Source organism: Zootoca vivipara, chromosome 1, assembly GCF_965207765.1.
Source record: "Zootoca vivipara chromosome 1, rZooViv2.hap1.1, whole genome shotgun sequence".
Taxonomy (NCBI): Eukaryota; Metazoa; Chordata; class Lepidosauria; order Squamata; family Lacertidae; genus Zootoca; species Zootoca vivipara.
Genome location: NC_142582.1, coordinates 81,666,863 through 81,692,612, shown reverse-complemented (window position 1 = coordinate 81,692,612; position 25,750 = coordinate 81,666,863). Strand labels below are relative to the sequence as shown.

General features: G+C 42.1%; 1 protein-coding gene and 1 long non-coding RNA gene across 3 annotated transcripts in view; one reads left to right on the top strand and one right to left on the bottom strand.

Annotated features, from left to right (window-relative positions):
* Positions 1 to 25,750, bottom strand: part of LOC148687642 (uncharacterized) — a 680,192-nt gene that overhangs the window by 387,362 nt on the left and 267,080 nt on the right. The window lies entirely within an intron of this gene.
* LRRC4C (leucine rich repeat containing 4C) overlaps positions 1 to 25,750 on the top strand; it is a 137,455-nt gene that overhangs the window by 22,136 nt on the left and 89,569 nt on the right. The window lies entirely within an intron of this gene.

The window sequence follows — 25,750 nt, the reverse complement described above, 5'->3', positions numbered from 1 at the left end:
GTCTCAAAACATCTGGAGGACCGAGTTTGAGAAAGTCTGGTATAGAAGGTTCCCTGCTTTATATAGTTTCCCCCAGGAATTGTGGAGAAAGCAAAGATTGGTGGTGGTGGATTGGAGACCACACACACTCCCCCCTGCAGCCCTCCCTCATGTGTTACCTCAGAATCGCAACACATGCAGAGGGTTATTGAAGGTGGGATTCTGACTAACTTGAACTCAATGATGGCACAGTTCTGGGACTATATAAGGACCCACAAAGGAGCACAGTTCTTATGTCAAGATGTGGTGCATTTCTACATCAGTCAACCCTCTTGTCTAGAAAGCTGCAGCATGCAACAGAGAATTCTTATAACAGGGAACCTGAACAATTTGCTGAAAGGGATCACTTTGTACAAATAACAAACAGCCAGGGCGAAGAACAAAGAGGTGGGAGCAGGTGAATAACATCCCTCTCAGAACACTTACAGAGGCTGTACTGTGAGACCAGCAAGTGGCAGGAATTCCAGCTCCACCACTTCAACCAGGACTGCCCAAAGGAAAGATACCACACACAGGTAAGCAAAATAAGGGCTTAGCAGGGTTGGGGGAGGCCTATGCCCCAGAACTAACCCCTGGACACCTTCTATTCATTGCCCTGGCTCCAAGTGGTGCCTAGAGCACTCACACATGCATGGTCATTCTGTCCTCCTACAATGTGGAAAGTATCTCCCATATTGGGCAAATAACTACTGTTGGAGAATGCCAGGCTTGACCCATGATGCAGGGTGAAGTAGCTGCCTCGGGTGGCAGAAGTCCCCAAAGCAGCGCTCTGCCTTGCCGCCACCAACTCTGCCATTGGGGGGAAAGCAGCACCAGCATTGGTACCAATTTTTGGGAACATCTTGCCGGAAATCGGTGCCAATGCCAGCACCTCTTCTGCAGCGCTGGGGGCAGGATGGTGCAGCAGTGGCAGGGTGGGATGGCACTTCCCAGTTTGCCTCATACGGCCTTGGGGAATGCAGAACTCACATACACCCAGGTAAGTTTTCATCACACATTAGGGAAGGTCCTGGGTAGCCTTGCTTAGGGACTATCAAGCACATCTTCACTGCTTGCTACCATTGGTCAAGAACACGATTGTTATTATTTCCCCTTGCAGGCTCAGAATCAGGAGACAATGGAGCAGAACAAACAGTTGCTGAAGACCATTCCAGTGGAACTTCCTACATTGAACTGGAGGAGTAAGTATTGCCTGGGTACGTTATTTTGACACACCAGATACTGACAATTGGGGCTGGAAGACCATGCAGAATGGGAAAGCACTTGGGCTGCAGCATTCTTAAACACACACTTGTGAACCCCAAAGGAGCACTCACTCACATGAAGCTGCTAGCCATTATTCAGGACTCTCCTCATCTTCCTCTTTTCTCTCTATAGGCAGCCTGCAGAGGCAAGGACGTTCCTTCCCTTGGTGCTGGGCACACCACAAGCAAGACCTACAGCAGCAGTGACCAACGGGAAGCCAGCTGATCCTATCAGGGTTTCCTTCTTTTGCCTCCCTTAGTTCCTGCTAGTTGCAGAAGCGCATAGCAGACAGGAAAGGAACTGATGGAATACAGCATTGCCCTAGCTCATGGATGTGATGATAGGGAAAGCTGCTTTGTTTCAGAGGCATAAAGGCCAAGCAAGAGCAAAAAGTTTGGCAATCTTTTTTTTTGTTTTAAGGGATGCTGTCAGCACTTACTGTACCTACAATTAACAGTGTGCAATAAAAACTGTGTGTCCCATTTGTGTTCTTAATGGTGAGTTGGAAAGGAAAATGCCTCCCATTGTTACTTGTCAGATGTTTTCAGGATAGGGCATTCACTGCTACATGGAAACAGGTTCTTCACCACCACACCAGGACAGAAGAGAGTGAGATAGCCACCTCAGGGGCCTATGCTGGGAGGGTAGGTGTGCTAAAGAATGCCATCTTGTCAGTGACATTGAATTAAGAAACAATCCTCAGTCTAGTCCATGGGTGGGCAAACTAACCCGCAGATGGTCCAGCAATCAGCATATTTTTACATGAGTAGAACGTGTCCTTTTATATAAAATGTTATTTGTGGGGCATAGGAATTTATTCATCCCCCCCCATATAGTCTGCCCCCACACAAGGTCTGAGGGACAGTGGACTGGCCCCCTGCTGAAAAGTTTGTTGACCTCTGGTCTAGTCAGCTTCTGTAAGAGGAATTGGCGGTGGCAGTGGGGACAAACTTTGTCCAAACAAAATTCAGAAATACAAAATCCATACAAAATTCAGATATCAAAAGTGGATTAATGGAGAATTTCTATTGCCATCAGTTTCTCTTTGGCAGCAAGATAAGGTATTTTTGAACTCCAAAATTTGAGGAGACATTTCAAAGAGGGAAAGCTGTACGTTTCTAGTCTGCACTTTCTTGAACTGATCATCTGCCATTGGATCAAACAGATAGCTTGTGATTAAATTTGTCTCCAGAAAAATGGAGTTTTACACTTTGATGTCATCTGCCATGGAATTTCTCTATGTGCTCTTTCTGCCTGGATGCCGTGCAGTTATTCAGCATCACCATGAGATACAGGTGGGCAGCTGATTCCTTGGGGATAATAATAAGAGCTTCTTGTTCTTCTTTGGACCCATCTCAAAGTTCTTAATTTATGTAACTTTAATTTTCATTAGCATATTGAGTTTTCAACTTTCCATAAAACAATAAAAGTATATTATACCAAAGAACAAGAGCAACAAACCATGCAGTCATTAAGGAGAAAGAAAAATGGCAAAAATAAGCCAACAAATAAGGATTAATTACTCTCAGCATACTGACTTCATGAATCAGGACAGTGCTAGTTGGATCCACTGTGACCCTTTGGCAAATAGAAGGTGCTGAGATTTAGCCAAGGCTTACACTGGAGGAAGGGGTGGTGGAAGGTGATTTTGGCTGATTGCCCCTTTCCCTTTTAGTCACAAACACTGCTCCAGAGAGTGCTCCAACCTTCCAAAATAGGGGTTTTTTTGGGGGGGTGGGGTGGGCTGCAGAGGGCGAATAATCGGTAAAAATGACCTGCATCCTTGTTCCTCTGCAGAAATGCATAGTGAGCAGATTAACAGGAATGGGGAAGGACAGTAGCTCAGTGGCAGTACACCTTCTTTGCATACAAAAGGTCCCAGATTCAATCCATGGCATCTTGGAAAAGTCTCAGTGAAATTGCTAGTATGTAAAAACAAAATTGGGGATGCAGGTGGCACTGTGGTCTAAACCACAGAGCCTAGGGCTTGGCGATCAGAAGGTCGGCGGTTTGAATCCCTGCAACGGGGTGAGCTCCCGTTGCTCAGTCGCAGCTCCTGCCCACCTAGCAGTTCGAAAGCACATCAAGTGCAAGTAGATAAATAGGTACCGCTCCGGCGGGAATGTAAACGGTGTTTCTGTGCGCTGCTCTGGTTTTGCCACAAGCAGCTTAGTTATGCTGTCCACATGACCCAGAAGCTGTCTGCGGACAAACGCCGGCTCCCTCGGCCTATAGAGCGTGATGAGCACCGCAACCCCAGAGTTGTCTGCGACTGGACCTAACGGTCAGCGGTACCTTTACCTTTACCTTTAAAAACAAAATTTCTCTAGGTGGACCAATGATCTGATTGGGTATAAGGCAGCTTTCTGTGCCCCTTTATAACCAAACCCAGGAAAATAAGTTACACAATGTAAGACATTTTTATACTGACTTCTGATCTACCGCCAGTGCTGATCGGCAAGGAAACCTCAAGCTCCGAGGTTCCTGGCACTGTGAGGGAGATTGAGCTTTCTGGGAGCATGGGAGCTCAGCCGCACCCAGAAGCAAATCCTCCGCTCCCCGATAAGTTCTTTTAAGAGCCCTGAGAGCGAGCGGAGTAGAGTCGCGGGCACCATTTTTTAGTCAACTGCTACCCTCACAGAGCGAAGCTCTGAGTTGGCAGTGGAGGAGCGGTGGATTTTTCCCAAAATAAAGAGATCTGAGGACATTGGACACCGTGAGTAAAAGAAAAAGATTTTTAAAATTCGAAAATTAGAAGGAATTGGCCACGGGAGGAGATCCAAAAAACGGAAGTCGATCTCCCCCACTGTGTGAAGTGAGAAAGCAGTTAATTACTGTATACCCAAAGCTGGAAAGACTGACGAGAAGTTTTTAATTCCCAAAGATTTGTACTTATATTCTCCCCTTGAGGCAACGTAAAGGGGAGAAGGGCTGATTGGGGAAAAATCCCTGTAAAAGATTTATTTTTTGGACCGGGGAAAGTCTTCCTGTACCCTGGAAACGGGTCCCTGGAGGGATCAGCGAGCTGCCATTATGACATCACAATAAGAAAGGAATGTGTTTACCTCTTTGATGTTGGAATTGTAAGAAGTGAAGAGAATGCAAAATATATGACTGAGATTGATCAATGTTCTCTTCATAAATGCATATGGAAATAAAATGTATGAGCAAGAATTTAAAATGATAAATTGCACCCAGTTTGGACATAAGTTTTGCTTTTGAAGATTGGAGATATAAACTGTGCCATTTCCTGCCTTACAACTCTGCTGTTCCCAGGAAATCTGAGACGTGAAAGATGCCAGCAGACATAATAATAACACTGGACTTTGCTGACTTCCAAGTGGAACTTTTGAAATCACTATGGGAATTAAGATGCAACGTTCAACAGAACACAATACAGATTGAAAAATTGACCCACAAGTGTGCAGAATTTGAAAGAGGACTAATTTCACCAGAGAGAACAGAGATAGAAGATGAACACTTATCATTCCAGGACAATGTGATAGACCCTAAAGAAGAAGAGAAGAGAAAGAGGCATGGAATATTTTTCTCCCAGTGGAGGGGGGGGGGGACAAGATCCATGCCTGACTCAAAAGGTTTTTAAAGAAGAACAAGTGTGGAAGAATGTTCTCCCAGTGAGAGAGGGAGGACAGGCTCCACGCCGGGGTCAGAATTTAAGGGGAATAAAAGTGGTGAAAGGAATGAAAAGTGGAAATTTAGGAGAAAGGCACCATGCAATAGTTAGGGAACTTGGGAGACAGCAGGGAAGGTTGAATCATGGTAACTTAAGTGGTTGGCATCATGCAGTTGTTAATGAACTGGGGAGACAGCAGGGGAGGAAGAAAGAACTGTGGCTGACAGGCTGCGATAGAATGGGAGTGGGGTAAGAAGTAATAAGAGATGCTTTTTATATTTTTCTGACTGCTTAAGAACATCTGAAACATGGAACTGGCTGAGCCGTCTGGGAGATCCCGGGACCAGGGGAGGGGGGGGCTGAATTAGATGTTTGATTTTATGGATATTTTTGGGAATTAATTTTAGGCTAAGGGATGAAATAGAAGGTGGTTAGTTGGGAAATTAATTTCTGGGTTAGGAATATTTGATGATTAAAGGTTAAGGATAATTGATGTTGAAAATGATTTAAGATATAATATGAAAATTGCTAAGATGGAATTAAAAATGGACCCAGGGAGGGGGAAGTTGAGGAAGTCCACAATGTTAAGTAAAAAGAAAGACTGTTGTTATTGATATTTTTTTTTCTATTCCTTTTTGTATTCTTTTTTGCTGTAGTTTTTTATTTTTTCTTGTTTTTTGTATGCTGTATCTTTTTAAAATGAATAAATATAATTTAAAATAAAAAGTAAGACATTGTTATACTTACTGGGTGGGACAATGTTCTGCTGGTTGTTGTCAGTAAATAATAATATATAATGGGGGTGAGATTTAGAATGCCTTAATTTTAACACCGCCAGCATAGAAGTGCATTTTTCTTTCTTGGCATGATTCGAAAGAAATGGTTAATTTGTACTTAAATTAATTTGTATTTTATTTTCAGGATAAGCAGTCTCTCTCTAAATTCTCCAGTACAACATGTTTTCTTTGGCATTTGTTTCCCATCTGTTAGGTTTTAAAGTTGACTAGCTTGATTTGTTTTGCAACCTGGCTTGTGCTTGTTTGTTTGATTGTTTGTTTGTTTGGTTGTTTAAGGAATTAAGGTTGAAGTATAAGAACGTTCAAATCTGCAAAAGTTGAAAAGAAAGACAATGTGATACAGTGGGTAGGCACTTGGGCTCAGACTGGGGTGATCACGCTTCAAAAACAGACTCCATTATGAAGCTCTCTTCATGGACCAGTCTCTCTCAGCTTAACCTACTTCACAAGATCCTTGTGGAGAGAAAATGAGGAGAGTCATGTATGGCCCTTTGAGCTCATTGGATGAAATGTGGATAGATAGATAGATAGATAGATAGATACCGGAACACACTTAGTACCTGCAGGAGAAAAAAGCACATCTCCATATTTATTCCATGTCATCCTCCATACATCTCCAAACCAGTGTCTAGATTTAATACAGCCAGACAAGAAACATGAGTTCTCACCCATGTCGTATACATAACTCAGATTTACACCACCTGTGTTCTAGCTGCCAAGCCCAGTGCATGCAGGTCACTGGAGTACCATGGGGAGCTACGTGATCCACATTACTCAATGGGAGTTCTGACATGGAGCTTTTATGCCAGGGATGTTGGGGCAGGGCCCACTGCTTTGCCACTTTTAGCATACACACATTCCGGGAAACCCTTAAAAATTGTCAATTATCAGGGCATCACTTCTAACCTTTTCCTTTAACATAGTATGAGAGAAAATTTAAACTGTACATATATAGGAAGCCTGCATATTTTACTTAAATATTAGTGTCTTGTTAGAGCTAAGAAGATATACTTCCTTGCTGATACAAAATTTTTGATAGAGCTGAAGAGAGCCAACTAGCCCAGTCTCCTCCCCTAAGGCAATATATACGGCATGCCTGGAGCATTCCTACAACCTCTGTAGTCAGTGTATTGCCAGAATCTTCAACTTCTTTTTATGGTCGCTCCTCCACATATTTTATCATCCTGGAAACTTCTCATTCAGTGATCATTCTCTAATTGTGCCTCTACAAAATGAAAATAGTATGTGAGATTTTCCTTTTCTTTTGTAATTTTTCTTTTGCTTTTCATTTTTGTTATAACAAATTCCTTTTTCCTCCCTCTGCTTAAACAAAGACTGCCCCTTACAAATTTCTGTGAAAGGCTTATAAAATATAATCAAGACCAAGTGAAAATAATTGCAATAAAAAATTTAAGAATACAAGAAGATGCATGAATACAAAAGTCAAAACTTCACCAGGGACTGATTTGATCACAACAATGGGACATGCTTCTGGCTAGACATCTACAGTATAGAGATGTTTGATTCAGCCTTTGGCTCACTGTAATTTGTAATTATCAATGTGCTTGATAATTTTTCATAACAATTGACTTTTGGGGTGGTGTGCGGCTTATGTGTGAGAGGCATCTATTTGCTTTGTGTTGTCTGGCACACCTAGTCTCTATTTGTGGTATATGGTAATTTGACTTACCTAAACTGATTGAGAGACCAGGAACTGGATGGAAAATCCTCCCTTGGTTGAACTTAATGGGTAGTTGGACATTACATCTCTAGGGCTTTTCCAACTAATGTTGAAGGAAGGTGGAAAATCTAGCACAATATGGAGAAGGCTAGGTTAGAACATAATGCGCTAGCATCTCAGGCACAACAAATCTTCAACCTGGGTAGAACATTCAGCCACTTTCTGAATGGACACAGTCCTAGCAGGACGGATCACATTTTTCTCTCCTAAATATCTGAACTTCCTCTAATATTCTTTTGCTGGATTAGTTCTGCTCATGTAAATTCATCCCAGCTCAGCTGAATGAGTCAATGAAAGCTGGAGGGAGGGAGGGAACCCAATCAGAAACATGTTTCTGTTCATCAGTCCTAAGAGGAAGTCTGAAAAGGAAGAGGAAGAGAACAGAGGAAGAGCAGAGATGTGCTGAAATAGAGATGAATCCTTTTCTAGCCTGTATCAGAGTTGTTGATTAACTTCCTATTTTCCTAGATCAGAGAGAACACCACATCTGGTGTTCTGAATGTACCCTGCTCAAAGTAAAGGGCATAGTGCTTAGCAATCCTTCTGCCTGGATGCCAGAAATAGCATCTGAACTTTTAAGCAAAAAGATAATATATAGATGCATCCTATGAGGTCATAAGGAAAAGATGGCTAATCTCTTTGAGGTACATAGCAACTGAAATACAAAAAGAAAGAGGGAAGAGATATCTTATCATGACATTACTATGAAGCCTGAAGGGACAGGTAGATGGTGTGATTAGGAATAACAAGAATCCCAACCGACGAGTGAAATGTTAAGGTCCCAAGGTATTCTACAGAGCTGCATGCTGTTAATCAGTGTATTTCCATCTTAGTCCTTGCAACAGTTCAGGTTATTAAAAGCCAGAGGCAAGTCAAGCAATCCAGCCTCAGAAGGACATTTAATGTGCTAGCATATTTCTTCACAAGCCTTTAACCTAAGTGATAATTAAGAGGTGAAAAGTGTGCTTTGAATTATCTCTATAGAAGTGTGCTTGTGATATATGTTGGGCATAATAATGGTGAAAATGCCTCCTTCATATTACTTTCAAGATGTGACCAATACCTTTGTTTTCTAAGCAGGGTAAATAGTTGGCCTGGGAGAACCAAAATCTTATTTTTGCCTGCCTAATGGAGTGCTGGATGAAATGGAGTGACCCCAGATACACTCCTCTGAGATCCTTGGGGTTGGGTGGAATACAAATGTTATAAATAGGCATAGCTTGTTGACTGAAACTTGCACTGGGGACTAAAAGAACTGCTTAACATCATATTATATCATTAGATCTTCAGTGCAGTAGATCCAGTGTATTTCACAAGACGGAAGGAACAAGTTTCTGGGAAAGCCTAAGTAGCTGCAAACAGCTGTACCTAATCTTAAGCAGCCATTTCCCAATATTGGCCATTACCTGATGCTATGGAGCACAGAACAATTATGTGGTACTCTGCCCCCTGTTTCTGACAGATTAAGGTCCAGACATTTGAAGCATGAGGATGGAAGGGCTTGATCATTTGACTTCCAGACATGATTTATAACACCCCTTATAGTTTTCTCAGCTCATTTTTTAATTTGAAATTTTAAATATTTTTGTCAATATAACAAAGTAACAATCATATATCCAAATAAAAAACTCCTTCAGTAGCACCTTAAAGACCAACTAAGTTTTTGTTTTGGTATGAGCTTTCGTGTGCATGCACACTTTGTCAGATACACTGAAGCAGAATCCACCAAACCCTTATGTATATTCAGAGGGTGGGGGTGGGGGTGATGGGAATGGGTGATGGGCTGATGGGAGTGGTAAACCTGTAGATGGCTGTTAATGACTGCTGATGACTGCAATTGGTCCTGGGGGGACCAACTGCAATCATATACCCAGTTTACCCTACCAACTGTCCTTCCCTAGTCCACCCCAGTTTCAGGGCTCCCCTACAAAAACAGGGAAAGTATCAGAGTTGTTAGTAGTTCATTTAAAATCTTTTTTTTTTACCCAGTCTTCACTGCTAAGACATTTTACTTCCCTTGTGTAGTTGCTATTGCATTTTAAAATAAGTCCATAAAAATTACCTTTATAACATCTATGCAAAAAAAACACCCATTAATTTTGGTGGGAGAGACTTAAGCATGTGTTTAATTCCACCACTGAAATAAATGGGACTTATTACGAGCATCATTCCTTGGCTGAATGGATCACACTTACCATAAGGACAGTTGCATGTTGCATTCAGTATAGCTCAGGGGGATGGGTGAATTTCTGGGTCCTAGTGCCAAGTCTAGTGCCAACATTTCCTGGATCAACTATTTACTGTTCTTTAGAAAAATGTACATATTTCAAAGAGTTCTGCCCCACTATCCCCGTATAGGTTGTTGTAACTGCTATAGCACACAAGCCTCTGTGCCAGAAAAGCCTGTGGAAATGATAGGATTAGCCTGTAACCACCTGTTAGTTCACAGTTTGTTGTAATATAGTGTTCAAAGAAATTTGGCTTGCAGAAGAGAGGGAGAGAGACAGAACACTGGTTTTAACACTCGTTTTTTCAGTGTGTACTTTGTATACTGCCATTGTTTCTGTTCATTCATGTGTGATATAGAGGATCATCTCCTGAGATTCCATACTAAGTGTCATGCAAGAGGCTTAGGCCTCTTATCGTATGTGAGATGAATCGATGGGGTGGCATACTGTAGTGATGGAGAGAGAGAGAGAGAGAGAGAGAGAGAGAGAGAGAGAGAGAGAGATGAATGAAATGGATAACTGGGCTATCTAGAATTGTTGGATTGACTATATCATCTGGAGAACTGAAATTCAGGGACATAGGAACCCTAAGACTTTGAGAAAATGCTGCTTATTATGCTTTAGATTTTCTGTGAGACTTGGTTTTTACATATACAGCAAAGCAGATAATTTATAAAACCATTTCTGGAGGAATATACTAGTTTTACACTATATTTAGACTCTTGCATGTATGCTTGTCCATTTACAAATCATCTCCACCCTCAGCAACCAACATAACTAGCATGTCAGAGAGAAGGCAATCCAAGATGCAGGGGATTGTTTTATGGTATTTAAGAGCATTTAGACAACCTGAAATTGTGCAGTCCAAAACTAGTTTTAACCTCTGTCTTTGGGACCCAAGCAATGTGACGAAAACAAATTTTAGAAATGCAGTTTTCTGTTCTTTGTTTGGAAATGCACTTCATCAGGCAGTCTCCTTACATTTTGCTTACCATGTAAGCATCACAGGTACCTAGAAGTTGTTTTCAAACATACCATAATGGTTTTTTCCTATGAAATGAAAGCTGACTTGGGAGAGGGGATGAAATTACCAATACAGCAGCAGCAGCATAATCAATCCAGTGCTTCTCATTTGTGTGGGGGACTTACACCTGAGACGGAGCTGGGATAATTTGTCTGGAAGGAAAAAGAAGGTTGAACAGTGAAATACGCTGGGATTTAAATCTAGGTCATTACTCAGCCCTTAGTCAGAAAACAAAACAAAACGGTAACTTTCAACAGTGCTGTAGTTGCCATAATGTGTGCTAGAGCTTACAAGTCCTAAATCCAGGTGTTGCTTATATGGTAAAGCAGGGTAGGAAACTCAAAGCTGAAATTTTCAGAAGGGTTTGGCTGACAAAATCAGTCAAGCTAAGGTGAATTATTAATACAGAAGAAATTCTATTATATCTAGGTGATGAAACTGGGGTGAATTCCAAAGGCGCAGACTTAATAGCATTGCACTCAAGGTCAGTGGTTAATGACTGTAAATCTGGAGTGGCTTGATTAGTAATTTCTTCCTTCAAATACTCATCATGCATAATGGAATTGGGGTCTAATGCCGTCAATTGTTGGAGATCTGGAACTAGGGTGAGATGTTCACATTTCAGAGAATTAAAATTTGCTGACTGAATCCTCCTTAAAATAGCTAAATAAAAAGATATTTTAAGAAGCTCCAGCCCCGCACCCCAGTTCCTGTGGCTGCAGTTATTTTGCTTGACATCACATACACACACACATTTTTGTGTGTGGTTTAAAATATGAAACCTAGATTATTCAGTCTGCTTGGACAGATTTCACTATGGAGGATATCTGCATAGCCTTCTGATACAACAGGCAACACACATTCCTTTCCAATCAATAAATGTGATTTAGCTTAGCTGTGTAGTTGCATGCATGGCTAGATCTGTTTTATATAAAGGCAACAGTTTTGCTGCCTCCCAATCCAGTCCTTTCACAACATTTGTGTGTAGAATTTCTTATTTCTATTCACCTAGCTTGTGTTTTTTTAAAATGTTTCATTTCCTCAAATGCAAACTATATGTAAGTTGATATGTAAGGGCACCTGATTCATCCATTCTGATATCTGCCTAAGTCAAAGAAACTGGAAAATTGAGGATAGGTTAACAAGAAAGAAGCAATGTTTTATTTATTATAAAATTTCTATCCTGTCTTTCAAAGGTGAACAGAGCAGCCATACATAGTTTAAAACATTGAAGATTTTTAAACTTTTAAAAATACATCTAAGCACAGCAAGTAAGTTCTAAGATGCCCAAACCCATCACCTCTGAGCACTAAATACCTGGATGAACAGGAATGTCTATGTACACATCATACATTGAAATCACATCTCTCCCAGCCCCGCAGAGCTGTGGTTTATGCCACACAGAGAAGAACCCTTAACAAAATACAGTTTCCAGGATTCTTGGGAGGGAGTGCTTTAAATATATAGTGTGTGTGTATGTGGGGACAATGCATTTTGCCAAAGGGGGAGTCCCATAATTGTGGCATAACCATGGAGAAATTTAGGCAATTTCTACTCTGCTCTTTAGCCCTTAAAGTGGTTTTCACAATATAAGAATAAGAACAATGAGATTAAAAATAAATGCTTCACTTGATTACTGAAACACTGGGGGGGGGGGGAATCATCCAGCTTGAGAGAGGGGAATTGAACCTCTTTTAGGAGGAAATTCCGCAATCTGGGTGCTGCGACCAAGAAGGACTGCTCTTGTGTCTCTGCCAAGCATGTTTCTGAATGTAGTGGAACACGGAGCAGGGCCTCAGATGCATTGCCTGGGCAAGTTCACTCTGAATTGTGCCCAGAAATTAACAGGAAGCCAGCACAAATGAAAAAAAGTTATATACCAGGAACCACTTGGATTGCTGCTTTTTGCAGGATCTGAAGACTCCAAACAATCTTCAAGTGTAGACCCACATATAGTAGTCCAATCTGGATGTGACCAGAGCATAAGTGATGATGACCAGATCTGCATGACTGGGGAAAGGATGGAGCTGATAAACATCTCCAGGACATCCACCATGACTTCCAGGAGCAAACACAAGGTCCAGGCATAACCCATCCAGCATAAACCATATCTCCAAACCTATGTAATCTCTCTTACATTGAAATGATGAACAGCACCAATGTATTGATTGGATCAAGTTCACAAGCAATCCATCAATGTGCCCAGACAGCAGTTCAGGACCTAGGAAAGGAAGCAAGCTAAGATCTTCAACGTACAGAATACCTGTTATGAACATACCATCAGTATGTTTTATGTAAGGAACAGCTCTCCCCATATGAAGTACCCTGGACCCTGCGATCATCAACAGCACTGCTTTGGGTGCCTCCTCTATGGGAAGTCTGGAGGGTGGCAACACAATAACAGACGTTTCTGTGGTGGCTCCCTGCTTGTGGAATGCCCTCCCCACGGAGGTTCATCTGGTGCCTTGTACATATCTTTAGATGCCGGGCAAAAACATTCCACTCCTCCCAGGCCTTTGGCTAATTAAACAATCTATGGGATTTTAAATGGGGTGTGTGTGGGGGGGGTGTTCTTCTTTTGGTTTATTGCCTTGCTATGTGGTTATGTATGTTTATATTATAAATCACCCTGTGATCCTCAGATGAAGGGCGGTATAGAAATTTAAAAATTAAAATTAAAATAATAATTGTATCCTTTTTGTGAAGAATTGCATTGACCACCACTTCTGAAGAAACAAAATTAAAAAAAAAATCCTTCCAGTAGCACCTTAAAAGGTAAAGGTAAAGGGACCCCTGACCATTAGGTCCAGTTGTGACCGACTCTGGGGTTGCGGTGCTCATCTCGCTTTATTGGCCGAGGGAGCCGGCATACAGCTTCCAGGTCACGTGGCCAGCGTGACAAAGCTGCTTCTGGCGAACCAGAGCAGCACACGGAAACGCCATTTACCTTCCCGCCGGAGCGGTACCTATTTATCTACTTGCACTTTGACATGCTTTCAAACTGCTAGGTTGGCAGGAGCAGGGACCAAGCAACGGGAGCTCACCCCGTCGTGGGGATTCAAACCGCCAACCTTCTGATCGGCAAGCCCTAGGTTCTGTGGTTTAACCCACAGTGCCACCCGCGTCCTTAGAGACCAGCTAAGTTTGTCATTGGTATGAGCTTTCCTGTGCATGCACAGTTCTTCAGATACACTGAAACAGAAGTCACCAGACCCATATATATAGTGGGAGGGTGGGGAGGGGCATTACTCAGAAGGGTGGTAGGATGGCTACCTACCTGTAACCACTTCTGAAGAGTGAATCAGTGCTTAAGAGAGGGTCTCTCCATTTACTAAAACTCATTGCTGGTCTGTAACACAAAGATGCGGAAATATAAAGTCCAGCATGGATTAATACTTTGACAAAACCTGCCCTCTAGTTTCTTGGAATTTTTCTTGCTCCACAAAAGAGACGTATTCTGCTTCATCTCTGGCACTTCCAAATCTATTCCAAATTTCAGTGAGTGCAGGATTTTGAGTTGACATTATATTAGTTTATGCTTGTTGTTGTTGTTTAGTCGTGTCCGACTCTTCATGACCCCATGGACCATAGCACGCCAGGCACTCCTGTCTTCCACTGCCTCCCGCAGTTTGGTCAAACTCATGTTCGTAGCTTCGAGAACACTGTCCAACCATCTCGTCCTCTGTTGTCCCCTTCTCCTTCTGCCCTCAATCTTTCCCAACATCAGGGTCTTTTTCAGGGAGTCTTCTCTTCTCATGAGGTGGCCAAAGTATTGGAGCCTCAGCTTCAGGATCTGTCCTTCCAGTGAGCACTCAGGGCTCATTTACTTCAGAATGGATAGGTTATGCTACTTGTGCATATTGTTGGCTACATTCAAGTAAGAATTTCCAGAACAACCACCATTCATTCATACTAATAAACTGAAATGAGATGCTAAAATGTTTCTACTGTATTTTACTTCATACGGAAAGTGTTGGGTGATTCTCCCTCTCCCTCTCCCTCCCCTCAAGCTAAAGTAGTTCAAGATCCAGTTTGCGGTTTTAAAATCACTGGAGTCAATAAACTTTTGCCTGCTGTTCACAATAAATAGGCTTGCCCATACGTTGAGTTCCGTAATGAATCATTGCTTACAGTACTAAATGGTTCTGTCAAAGAAGTATGCCTGTCATTGCTGATACTGTATGGAATCTTGAGCAACAAAAGCTTGTGGTGTGCAGCTAATGGAAATTATTCATAAGTGTCCCCTGTTGATCAGATGTTTGGAAGTGTAGGACTTCTTGTTTAGTCTCTCTGCCACTGTGAAATCCAGATGGCTATACTCTCTGCAGCATCGCTTTAGCTATGAAGTTGCAGCTGTCCATGAATGTGTAGCAATATAAATGTTTTAGTGATGAGCTGATTGCTGTGAATTCACTCTTGGTAACTCCAAATGTCCTAAAACTCTGTCAGAATGCATTTTATTTTGGAGAATAAATATGTTGCTGCACTATTTGCTGGCGGGTAATAGTGCCCTTAGAAATGTGATGGGGAGGGATGGAGGGATGGAAGGGAAAGCAAAACACAGGAGTAAGTGGACAGCACAAGCAAGGGTATAAAAGAAGTTGTCGTCGGTAGGAGATCCGGGGGCGGGGAGGGGCTGCATTACATACAGTTGTACCTTGTTTTTTGAACTTAATCCATTCCGGGAGTCTGTTCGACTCCCGAAACCATTCAAAAACCAAGGTGCGACTTTCGATTGGCTGTAGGAGCTTCCTGCACTCAAGCGGAAGCTGTGTTGGACATTCGGCTTCTGAAAAACATTCACAAACCGGAACATTTACTTCTGGGTTTGTGGTGTTTGGGAGCCGATTTGTTCGGGAGCCAAGTAGTAGCGAAGCTGCATGCTCTACGACCTGGGGCGGAGAGCAAGCGGGGGCATGGTACGCCGCCCGCGAGGGCATGGCATACCGCCTGTGGGGGTGTGGCACCCGGTGCGTGGGGGGGGGTGCGTAGCCCATGTCCAGGGGGGCCACCGCAATGGAACCCTACCAGAATAGTGGTGCTGGGGGCGGTCCACTCCCTCCGCACTCCTGTTTCTCCACCAGTGGGGACAAGCCGTTCGATTACCAAGGTACCACTGTACAGTGGCACCTCAGTTTATGAACACAATTGGTTCCGGAAGTCTGTTCATAAACTGAAGCGTTCATAAACTGAAGCGAACTTTCCCATTGAAAGTAATGGAAAGTGAATTAATCCGTTCCAGATGGGTCCGCTGCGTTCGTAAACCGAAAATTCGTAAAATGAGGTGTTCATAAACCCGGGTTCCACTGTATTTGTTTAGGTCAAAGAATGACAAAGGGCACTCTAAGGACTTTGCTCAACTCAGGAGAAAAGGCATTTACAAAGATTCGAGCAAATGCTTAGTTTTATAAGGCTGCACTGCTGAGGGAGCATCAAAAGAGAACAGTCATAACTGACACAAAGAAAAGAAGAAGCTGTTATCACATGTTGGGTGAACAACATGCCCAGTGACATGGGCCAGGTGATCTTTTTCAGGGAAAGTTAGGTCTGGACTTCCATATCACTCTGGGCTTTACTGAACACATAGCCTGTAGACCCTGGAACATTCAATAAATAATAAATTCAAATGTGTAAGCATCTAGAGAAAATGTGAATGAACAGCATAATTTTTAAAGGAGAAATCAGGCTAGATCAATTTGAAAATGTGCAGCTGGAAAGTACTGCTGGCACTTGTCTAGTCCAGTCCTGTGCATGAGTTTCTTGCTTTATTTATTAACAGAAGTTGCATTGCTCTTTACAAAGTGGTTTATAGTGTAATGAGTACAAAAGTAATAATTAGTGAAAACCATAGCTGCCAAGTTTTCCCTTTTCTCGCGAGGAAGCCTATTCAGCATAAGGGAAAATCCCTGTAAAAAAGGGATAACTTGGCAGCTATGGTGAAAACCAATAAATTAGCAAAACCACAACAATGCAGCTGGATATATCCAAGCTCTGAAAGATTCATAGATAGGCCAGGAATTATCATATGAAAGGGTAACCACAATGATTGTTTATGGGATTTTTTTTCAGCAATAATGCCATATATATATATATATATATATATATATATATATATATATATATGTGTGTGTGTGTGTGTGTGTGTGTGTGTGTGTGTGTGTGTGTGTGTGTATATATAACTTGTGCTTTAGGTTTAACGAATGTACAAGGGTACGGAAATATGACACCTGACATTTTATCCCCTAGACCAGGTTTCCTCAACCTCGGCCCTCCATATGTTTTTGGCCTACAACTCCCATGATCCCTAGCTAGCAGGACCAGTGGTCAGGGATGATGGGAATTGTGGTCTCAAAACATCTGGAGGGCTGAGGTTGAGGAAGCCTGCCCTAGACATATATTTAGTCTTTATTTACCTCCTGCTTAGATTTTTATAAGGTCACCCAGATGCCAGTGTGATGTGTGACCTTATAAATTATTATTATAAACATATTTAATAAAAAACCCCTCAACTATATTAAATTCCAAAGCCATGTATCACAGAATAGTTCTATTAGACATTCCCCACCACCACCCTAAAAAGAATGATTGAGTGTGAAAATTGTGAACATGAGTAAGATAAACAGCGTAGTCATGCAAAGGGGAAGGAGGGGGTTGGAGCAAGAAAGCAATATTTCAAAAACATCTTTATTTTGAGAGTACGGGCAAACCCCTTCTGTCCCGCCCCCCCCCCAGCTCTCCTTAGAAGAAAAGGGGGTATTCCTTTCCAAAGCCTGATGATCTTTATTTACTGCTTGCAAAAAAGAAGTTTTTACATGCATGAGTATTAAAAATTGTATCTCTTCTGCCTCAATGGTGGAGCTTCATACTCTGGCACCGTGGGGCGGAGAACAATTGAGGGTGGGGTGTGACACGCGTCCTGGGCATGGGGCATGCTGCCTGCAGGGGCAGGGTACCCAGCACGGGCAAGGGGGCAGCCGCAATGGCACCCTACTGGGATCACACTGCTGGGGGCGGTGCACTCCCCCCGCACTCCTCTTCCAGTGCTCTGCCTGTAGTCTGAAGTGCAACAGTTGATTGTACTGCCTACGTTTGCATATGCTGATGAGGCCTCAGATGTCAAAGTTAAAACAGGACTTCATTTTTGCCCCTTTAGTTGTTCAGCTGTGTACATTATGAGCTATATACCCACTATATTCTGCATCCTGATTTTATGCATCTTTATATTATTTCATTTTTGGAGGAAAAGGATACCTGTTTGGGCTGACCTATCCAGTGTCTAAAAATATGTTGCTCAATCTCAGGCAACCTGTGCTTCTTAATGGAAGTGATATTGCTATTTTTGCTGGAGGTTTTAATTTAGATCAGCACCCTTCCCTTGGATTTAGTTACACTTGCAAGGAAGCTAAAGGCCTTGTCTGTGTGAGAGGTTACCACACCTATGATGACAACCTTTGTTTATTGCCTCTCTGATATGGCCCAGTTCTAGCCAAGTATGAGCATGAGGAGAGCCTGCTGGATCAGGCCAATGGCCCATCCAGTCATCCTGTTCTCACAGTGGCTGAACAGATGCCTATGAGAAACCCACAAGCAGGACCTGAGCATAAGAGCATTCTCTCCTCCTGCAGTTCCCAGCAATTGTCATGATGCTCATATAGTCAACTAGGTGAAGGTAAAGGGTCCCCTGACCATTAGGTCCAGTCGTGACTGACTCTGGGGTTGCGGCGCTCATCTCGCGTTATTGGCCGAGGGAGCCAGCGTACAGCTTCCAGGTCATGTGGCCAGCATGACAAAGCCGCTTCTGGCGAACCAGAGCAGCACACGGAAACACCATTTACCTTGCCACTGTAGCGGTACCTATTTATCTACTTGCACTTTGATGTGTTTTTGAACTGCTAGGTTGGCAGGAGCAGGGACCAAGCAACAGGAGCTCACCCCATTGCAGGGATTTGAACCGCCGACCTTCTGATCAACAAGCCCTAGGCTCTGTGGTTAAACCCACAGTGCCACCTGCGTCCCTTTTCATATAGTCAACTACTCCCTGATAAAACATATGTTATTGGCATTCGGTGTCTGGGCTACTATTACCTCTAAGAAGTAATTAAGTTGGCATGCTTATTTGAGTGATTTGATCTTTGTTTTGAGTTGTCTCCAGCATAGAGCTTCTTCTTGATCTGAGGACTTGGCTCATTTACTTCTGATTTGCAAAGTTTTGAGTTCTCTGTCGTTGATGGATTGCCTTTCTAGACCAAGAACCTCTCAGCCTCCCCCCCCCCCCGTATTTTCCAACTGTATAATACTTTAATAGAATATCTTCTACTGCTGAATTCATGTGTTATATAAATAGGTTGTACATATGACAACCTATGGTTTGTCTTTGAGATCATCTGATTGAGTTAAGTGGTTTTAGTTTTTGTATATGGTGGTCTGGATTGTGGGAGGTTGATATTTGTCAGCCTTGTATCGTATAGATTTTTTTTCATGGTGGGGTAGACTTGTAAGAACTTGTAGCTGTGTTTTCTGTTGGCTCCTCCAGTGTATGGCTAGATTCCATTGTTGTTTTGCGTACACACCCTTGATGCAATCTACAAATCAGCTCCTACCTAACTTAATAGAAGCTTTCTGTGTATATCAGTTGATATGGTCAGTAACAAAATGCATTTTTGCAATGTTGTGGCAGAAGAGATTTTTTCATTTCAGGTGGATCAGCAGCCATATGCATGAATTGAGTCAAATGGGACTCACTCCTTGGCAAGTTGTTATAGGATTGCAGCCTTAGTTAGTTTACTTTTTAACAGATTATAATTGAGATAACCAGTGCTTTTTTCCCCCTTAAAAAAGTTTATGGATACTCTCATTTTGACTCAAGAAAATCACCATTTTATAGTTCAAATTGGGAAAAATAATTACAGTAAATGGGCATAAGTACAAATATTCACAAAATGTTTAGGGGTATGCATACCCCTGCATACCCGCAGAAAAAAAAGCACTGGAGATAACCATTTGTTGTTTCCTTATTTAGTCGTGTCCGACTCTTCGTGACCCCATGGACCATAGCACGCCAGGCACTCCTGTCTTCCACTGCCTCTTGCAGTTTGGTCAAACTCATTTTTGTAGCTTCAAGAACACTGTCCAGCCATCTCGTCCTCTGTCGTCCCCTTCTCCTTGTACCCTCAATCTTTCCTAACATCAAGGTCTTTTCCAGGGAGTCTTCTCTTCTCATGATGTGGCCAAAGTATTGGAGCCTCAGCTTCATGATCTGTCCTTCCAGTGAGCACTCAGGGCTGATTTCCTTCAGAATGGATAGGTTTGATCTTCTTGCAGTCCATTGGACTCTCAAGAGTCTCCTCCAGCACCATAATTCAAAGGCATCAATTATTCAGCGATCTGCCTTCTTTATGGTCCAGCTCTCACTTCCATACATCACTATTGGGAAAACTATAGCTTTAACAGTACAGAATTTTGTCGGCAAGGTGATGTCTCTGCTTTTTAATCTAGGTTTTTCATTGCTTTTCTCCCAAGAAGCAGGCATCTTTTAATTTCGTGACTGCTGTCACCATCTGCAGTGATCATGGAACCCAAAAAAGTAAAATCTCTCACTGCCTCCATTTCTTCCCCTTCTATTTGCCAGGAGGTGATGGGACCAGTGGCCATGATCTTAGTTTTTTTTTAATGTTTAGCTTCAGGCCATATTTTGCGCTCTCCTCTTTCACCCTCGTTAAAAGGTTCTTTAATTCCTCCTCACTTTCTGCCATCAAGGTTTTGTCATCTGCATATCTGAGGTTGTTGATATTTCTTTGGGCAATCTTAATTCCGGTTTGGGATTCATCTAGTCCAGCCTTTCGCATGATGAATTCTGCATATAAGTTAAATAAGCAGGGAGACAATATACAACCTTGTTTTACTCCTTTCCCAATTTTGAACCAATCAGTTATTCCATATCCAGTTCTAACTGTAGCTTCTCGTCCCACATAGAGATTTCTCAGGAGACAGATGAGGTGATCAGGCACTCCCATTTCTTTAAGAGCTTGTCATAGTTTGCTGTGGTATAACCATTAAAAGAATGCAATAGCAATTGTGTTCCTAAGACATTCATTATCTTCTGGATATCACAGGTGGGCCAAGTGTTGTTGAGTTCAGAACAGGTCCATCTTGCAGGCTTCCTACAGACATTTGGTTCTGTGATAGATGGGCCATGGGCCTAATCCTGCAGGCTAGTTCTATGTTCTTATATTTTTACTCAGAGGCATACTTTATGACACATGTGTGCAGACTTTAGGCTTGACAGACCAGACCTACTAATTTTTTTGGCTAATACCTACCATTTTCTAATACCTACCCAATATCTACCATTGCCAGGTGCAAAAGCCATAGTTAGGGTTAAAGAACGGGGTGCCTCTGAGAACACTTTGAGCATATGATTTGGTTTACAGTACAATGCAAAAACTGAACTGATCTCATAGTCCTTTCACCCAAAAATCAACTCCTGGGTGTTAATTTTGCTTTATTATAATTAAGACTAATCATTGCGATTTATATAGTAGGAATATCATGAAAGTCTTAGAATCATAGTATTAATTTTGCAGACCCCTCTTTAATGTTACTTGTCTGTTATATACCCTTATTGCTGGTGTAATGCACATTTTCAGTGGCTGTGCAATAAACACTCTGATGCTCTTCATGAAAAGCAATCATATCATTGGTGCCTGAACTGCCTGTTTACATGTAACCCAGTCCAGAACCATCCTTGGAATTTCAGCCTCTGTAGTTTGTTACCTTATTGTTTTATTATTAGCTTATATAGAGGTCAGTTTGCCACAATATACACATAGAAAACAATGTGCTACCAAGTTGCTTCATTTTATTGCTTCTCTGCGAAGGCTTGAATTTCTGTGGTCTGTGAAGGATATTTGATGCTGTATGAATGTTTTTGCAATCCTCATTCTGGTAATCAATGAGATGTAAAATTGCAGCAGTTCCATGCTGCCTAGAGCCTATGCTGACAAACCTCATTTGGTTTGTCAGAAGGCATAAACCACTCATTAGACCACATCATTAGCTCAGTTTCCTTCTAATGTGAAGGAAAAGTGAACCAGGCCAGCTCTTAAGGTGATGGTTTTTTTCTTGCTTTTGTAACTTTAGAATAGCTGCAGTGATAGTGTAACCTGAATCTCAACGTGGTCAGGGGCATCTGAATTAAAAATTGTCCCTTTGAGGAAAGAGTAATGTTCTGAATTTGGAAGCTATTGACCGGAACTTGAATAGTTTGCACCTAAAATGCTTTAGGATTATACCCTTTTCTCCAAAGTTTGGAATGCTTTTTAACCCATTTTGTAACTTTACAACACATTTCAAGGTTGAAGCCTGCCATGGCTCCAGCCCAGACCACCACAACCGAGGCTTTTACTTGTGAGTTAGGAAGAGATCTTTATTGAGACAGAGAAGAGATACAAGTTTAGCCATGGGTATCAAGTCACAGCTAGGCTAGAGGCAGTGATGAAAGTGTAGTCCAAGATCAGGACAAGGTGTTTAAAACAGCACAGAAGCAATGGAGCTCTCCCAACAGGTTGGCACATCCACTCACCAAGCTTCTAAAGATGGAACAAGGCAAGATTACTCATTACACTCTCATGTCTTGCAGGACTGTTAAATATGTAGATGTTCACTGTGTCGGGGGGGGGGGCACAGTGGAGCACCAGTGGTTCCTGGGTAAACGGGATGTGCCCTCCTCTTCTGACTACAGTTCCTCTACTCCTAACAGTTGGTGGCTCCTAGGGTGCCACCCTAGGACCATTAATGAACCATAGTTCCCAGGATTCTCCATGACTTTTAAAGTGGTACAAGGGTGCTTTAAATGTACATTGTGGCTGTGACATAGAAGGTTAAAAAATGGCATGAGGTAAAACTGAGCTCTTCCCACATGGCTGGTGCTTCTCAAGTTATGCACATGGCTCCCATGACACAAATGTAACATATGGCATATTCCTACACACACACCCCACTGCATCTCCGAAAAGTAGCTAGTGTCCCCTGTCGAAAGCCTGGTTGTGACTAACCACGCACAATGAATAATTGTACTAAGAAATGCCAGCATAGCCTCCATAAGTTGTAATTTTTGGTCAAATGATTCATAAGTCATTACAAATGAAGAATAATATTTGGATATTATAACTGATCATTTCATGAAAACACATCAACCAGGACAAATGGCTGAATTCATTGCATAAATACTTTGATTACTTTGCTCAGACTACTGAAGCAAAATGACACAGAAAGATGTTCAGGCATATGGAGATGCTGGGCAGGATTCAGCTAATCAGTCCTGTCACAAGGGCTTCCCCTTGCACAGTGGGGATCCCCCCCCCATCTCCTCCATCTGTACACATCTTGAAATTGGCTCTACCATAGAGGGGCCAGGAGATCCCCTGGAATAGTGTGGAGAGGAGAAGAGGGGGAATCGGTTGGTCTGGCAAGCCAGACTTGATGTACCGTTCACCTTAGTGCGGTATTAAATTCCATTGAAGTTAATGGTCATACGTAACTTAGGCTCATTAATTTTAATGGGTTTACACTGAGCAACACCTAGTTGAATACAACCTTTTTTGCTCTTAAGCACCCTGCAAAAATTTTATAGTATTTATAGACCATTTTTCAAACCTTTTTTATTTCTTTCAGCCCCCTAGCCGGTCATTTCTTTTGTATAAGAGCAGTATTCTGTGCTGTTTGTAGTGCAACATTATAATAATAATAATATTAATTTATTATTTGCACCCCACCCATCTGGCTGAGTCTCCCCAGCCACTCTGGGTGGCTCCCAATCAAATATTAAAACAATACAGCATTAAACATTGCAATGACCAAGATCTAAGTTTTGTTTTCTTAATGACTTCTGCTTCACCTCTCCCTTGCACTGAAAGAGGAAAGTTAATCATGTATATTTCTAAATATACTGTTTGTTGAAGACCTACTGAAATTGATCTGGACATGTTTGGTGATGCTTTATTTTTAGGGGGTGTTAAAAGGCCATATCACATATATACACATCCATTAACTGCTCATCTGACCATATTATTAGCTCAGTTTCTTCCAAAAGTTAAGGAAAAAATGGAACCAGGCTACTTATTAAGGTGGTGTTTAATTTGGTTTAGGATCTTCAGACACAACATGAGAAGGGTGGGTGGGGGAGTGTTTTTTATAGCTGAATGTTTGTATTTTACTACCACTAAAATACCTATTTTACTATTATATAGATGTGCACTGTGCTTCACAGTAAAGCAGTTACTGCGTATATAGTGTGAGAGGAAAGCCTAAAACAGGCACCCCCAAACTTCAGCCCTCCAGATGTTTTGGACTACAATTTCCATCATCCCTAACCACTGGTCCTCTTAGTTTGGGGATGCCTGGCCTAAAATGTATTACAGATCAATCCTATGGCTCTTCACCAACTGCACTGATGTAAAGAAGCAGGTTTTGTTACAGCCCGTGGTATATAAAGCACCCCCATCTTAATTTCTATAAAATATTGAAACCCCCTTAATTTGCTCAAAGTTTAATGGCAATTAGGATGGAACTGTTATGTCTCTACAAGGTCCAGACATACAAGATTTGCATAAAGACCTTCATGTCCCTAAGACTCCTGTTGTCTGGCATGGCATCTGACAAAATCATAGTCAGAGTATAGAAAAAACTGATGTTGTTTCACTGAACTATGACCCTACATCAGGATTCTTGGGCTGCTGGGTGTCAGATATGCCACAATACCTCACCTTTGTCTCGCACCATTGGCATCAAGTAATATTCTCATGTGGGACAACTGGTAAAGCAGTAGTAATCCAGTCCTACTGCCAACATGAAGGGACCAGTTGGGACCATGCCCCAGCATTGCAACTCCAACGAGATGCTTTGTGTAAAACAAAAATTACAATACCTTCAGCATTGTTGTATTTCTACTCATAGACTGATGAAATTTTCAGAATTATGTGTCTACTGTTGCCCTCTATTGGACAAGCTGTTGAAAAACTGTATTACTTGTCTTGAAACAATTATGTTGTGACATTTGGTCTACAGACTTTAAGGGGAGTAGGTGCTGGTCATATCCATTTGGATTCTATAGACCAGGCATCCCCAAACTGCGGCCCTCCAGGTGTTTTGGCCTACAACTCCCATGATCCCTAGCTAACAGGACCAGTGGTCAGGGATGATGGGAATTGTAGCCCAAAACATCTGGAGGGCCGAAGTTTGGGGATGCCTGCTATAGACACAGAAAATTCAGAGGTCATATGAAAGAAAGTCATATTTCTTCCACTATTGGTGTTGGTTTATCATTACCCTAAAACCACTAGAGTTTCTTGAGACCCAGAGAAGAGTCTTTGTTAGAGAATCCCATATATGAAACTAGCACAGTCCGGATTAGATGGGCACCAGTGATCTGCCATGACAACTTTTCTCCTTTGAAAATAATAAAGCAGTTCCCAATAAGGATGGAGGGGGAATTTGGTAGGCTTTCTGCAGCAGACTGATTCAGTCCAATGGGCCAGAATTTGCTTGCAACTCGCAGTCAGAGTTTGCAATGCTGTTTTGGTGTGCAACAATTGCACTCAAAATTATGGGTTGCATCTGACAAAGTCATTGCTCCCTTGGGACAATTTGCAATCACGCAATGGGACTTTCCCTCCCTCTCTCCCCTCCAGGGGCACATGGGGAGAGGAGAGGGAAGGGAAGTTCCATGGCGGAAGCAAAAGTCATTCCCCATTGAACATTTATGGATTTTGAGTGAAATATGTACAATTATGCAGATAATAATGAATGCAATTTAAATGCAAACTTTCCATGCATCCTTTCCAAAATCAGCTCTAAGCTTCAGACACAGAACAGGCCTATTCATTAGTTCCAGCAAAAATGAAACAGGACAGACATATTCTGATCTGTCCATTTTAAGTTCTCAGTAAGAGGACTGCAAGCTGGGTTTAATGAGACAAAATTTGCAGTCGTTTTGCACCCCCATTTTTTTATCAGAAGCTCCATGGGCTCCGTACTTCTCATACT